The sequence below is a fragment of the Neomonachus schauinslandi genome, chromosome 6 (genome assembly GCF_002201575.2).
Source record: "Neomonachus schauinslandi chromosome 6, ASM220157v2, whole genome shotgun sequence".
Taxonomy (NCBI): domain Eukaryota; kingdom Metazoa; phylum Chordata; class Mammalia; order Carnivora; family Phocidae; genus Neomonachus; species Neomonachus schauinslandi.
In genome coordinates, this window is record NC_058408.1 from 44,712,608 (window position 1) to 44,715,925 (window position 3,318).

Sequence of the window (3,318 nt, forward strand, 5' to 3'; positions counted from 1 at the left end):
TGTCTTATTGGACCAAGGAACAGCGCAGGCGGGCATCCCGTCTACCCCCTCTGCCCTGCATCTCGGGAGTACTTCATTTTTGCTGCTTATTGGCTGAGACCGGCAGCCTCTGAGCGCACATGACAACTAACAGCCAATCAATACTCCCCAAATTTTTAAAGATTCACAGGGGTTTAATGCATATAAAGTCAAGGAAAGAACAGTCCGGGTTCAGTAGCAATATTCTACACAATTCATATGGTGGGGTTGGGAGGCAAGGGGAAGAGGCCATACAATTCACACCCCAGTATGTTCAAAAAGAGCTATGCACAGAGCAAACCCCACCTGCAAGGATGAGGTAGCTTTCTCCCGGTCCCCAGCAGCCAGGGGGCTCATTACCCCAAATAGCACAGTGGGCGCTAACCCATGTGGGCCCAAGGTCCTGGCGGGGGTGAGGGGGGCACTAGTCCAGAGGGAAGGAGGCCCTGAGGCCGTTGGTGGCTGAGCATGGCCTCTGAAACTTGTCCACCGGCATGCAGGCACAGTGGAACCGGCCGGCCAGCCCCTGGAGGCAGGGGTACTCCTCCAGGGGGCTCAGGCGGTACCTAACAAAGTCCCACTTCTCGTCGAGGTCGGTAAATAGCTGCCATGAGTGGGCACAGGATGAGTCTGGCACGGTCCTAGAAGTTGATGTGCACACAGCCAGACTGAGGTGCAAGATGATGGACTAGCAGGTGCAAAACCGGGGGCACAGGCGGGGTAGCTGGGCTAGATTCTGGGGCGTGGTCTTGGCATCTGCCTTCAGCAGGTGTTCGCTCACATGGTTTCAGAAACCCTTAAAGTGGGTGATCTTCTTCATCGAGGAGCTGGGATGGGAGCCCACCGCGAGGGAGGACTCTATGTCATCACGCTCTACGTTCTTCAGGCTGTCACTGTCGTTGCAGAGAATGAGTCATGTAATCGAAGCACGCCCCCACACGGTTGTCACACCAGGCTGTCCTTGTCCAAATTTGCCATCCCAGAAGATGGGGATGCAGGCGGGATCCTCAGGCGGCGCCTTGGAGGCATTAATGCCGTGTAACTGCCTCAGCATGTCCCCAAGGGGGGAATCTACCACCTCACTGGTCTCCGTGTAACTGCCACAGCATGTCCCCAAGGGGGAAATCTACCACCTCACCGGTCTCCTGGACCACTGATTCCTCTTTCCCAGGTGGCTGGGGCTGGGGCTTCTTGTTGCCTTTACTGAGGATTATGAGAAGCTTCTGGTGCTGGGGTCCAGGCTGCTGGGAACGACTGAAAACCTCGGTGGAATGGTGAGGCAGGTGCGGGGACAAGGGCAGGAATGAGGCCGGAAGTAAAGAACTTGTGATTGAGCAGCTCGTGAGCAGTCTAACAGGCAGTGGAAACTGTCCGAAGCATCTTGTGAACTCAGGAGGTGGCCATGGGGTTGATGTGCTTGGAATACTGTATTCATTCTTCATTGGTGTCTTTGAGGCAAGACATCTCAAAAGGTGGTTTGCCCAATGGCAAGGTACACGTGACTCACCCAAGGGACATGTCCACTTCAGAACCATGCCCTCTTGCTCAGCACCTCCGGAGCTATGTTAGTAGGGGTCCCGCCCAGGGGCTTCTTCCTCCCCTTGTCATACTTGACTTTGGTTGCCAATCAGAATCCCCTAGTTTCGCCTCCAGATCCTCACCAAGTAAGAGTTAGCCCAGCTTGAGGTCCCAGTGATGAACTTGGTTTCAGGGCAGGTCCTGGCATCCAAGGAGGCTCAGTCAGTGCTTTCTTCCCCAGACATCTCCAGCAGCAGAGCTCCAACACCAAGTCGTGTACTCGAAAAAGCCATGGAAGCCCATGGCATGTCGGCGGGAGAGGCTGCAGTGAATGCACATCTCCATGGATGCCTTCTCCTTCTTCTGGTACAGCTTGAGTAGCAGCGACGTAGGCAAGATTTTGCCCACAAACACCTTGGTGTCTGAGACCTAGATTTCGAAGCACTTGATGAAGGTGCCCTTTCCCAGAAAGCAACACCTGCAGATAGCACCGCCGGCTGCAAGGGTCCACTAGGACCTCCCGGATCTCCTTCACAGGAGCTTGGCTGCGGCTGGCAGCCCCAGGAACCGAAACTTCTGAGACCCTGGCTTTTCCAGGGTTGACTGGGGCTGGCTTCCCTGCAGTCGCCATCGCCCGTCCTGTTCCGGGAGTTGCTCAGCAGACCTAGTAGGGTCTGACGGAGGCTTGGCACTGCTGCGCTGCTTCCTGATTCGAACGCAGTGCTGGGAACATTACAAAAGCCTCTTTTTTTTTTTTTTATTCTACAACTAGAGAGGGAGTGGCTCAGGTCCTCCATGTGCCCTAGGCTGTCCCACTCTGTGCCCTGCACCCCATTCCCTGAGGCCGCCAGTCCTGGGGATGGGCTCATTTCCTGGGACAGAGGGGAAGTAGAGGCAGGCATTCGGAGGGAAAGTGGCTTTATCAGATTAACTGGTTAAAATGCTCGGGCTCCCAGCTTCTGTGAGCAAGCTGCCCCAGTGTCCTGTGTACCCAGTGGTTTCCAGGCTGATGGAGGGTTGTTTATCTTCCAAACTCTTGGCCAGCCCTGCATCTCACCCAAGGGCTGTGGTTTGGGGAATGTTTTGACTTGAAACATTCAAGCCGGTGGTGGTAGTTGGAGGTGTGAGACCCTTCTGTGTGCAAAGGAAAAATGAATGGTCTATTTAGAACCTGCTAACAATTCACAGTATAAAGAATAGGCAACAGTCCCCCCGCTGAAATGTGCTTTCTGAGGGTAGCGCTCCCCAGGGGAGCTGGCTCTGTGGCCAGCATGGCCCCAGCTCTGGATATTGCATCTGCAAGACCTCCCTTGCCAGCGGTGGTAATGCTTCCAGAAGACTGTGCCTCTGCCCCGGCTCTTTCTGGGCCTCTCCTCAACCCCTTCCCAGAATACTCTCTTCCTGGGGCCTGTGGTGTTCTTGGGCTATGAGTAAGACGACTTTTCCCAAAACCACATGAACTTTGCTCTGGACAAACAAGGGAAGGGTGGCTGTTTGGAAATGCCTAAAACAGCTTCTTTTGAGCCTGAGTTGTGAGGTTTTACCTCACCATCGCAGACACAGAGTTCACCTGAAGGAGGAAGCTGGTTTTCCTCTCGGGACAAAATGGTGGTCCCTGGAGCCTTGGGTACATTCCCGGGTGTTTCTATCCCCAGAGCGATGCATACTAGGATCAGAAGAGAAGGTGAGAAGCATAGGCTTCTAAACACTCAGCCAAGTGAAAATCAGCCAGTTTACTGAAATGCCAAAGTTTCGTTCAGAAATCAATGGCAATTAGGAATA

The 3,318-nt window shown here is 54.0% G+C and overlaps 1 pseudogene; it reads right to left on the minus strand.

Moving 5' to 3' along the window:
• Positions 1-442: 442 nt before the first annotated feature.
• Positions 443-2,167, minus strand: LOC110574202 (annotated as a pseudogene).
• Positions 2,168-3,318: the final 1,151 nt, after the last annotated feature.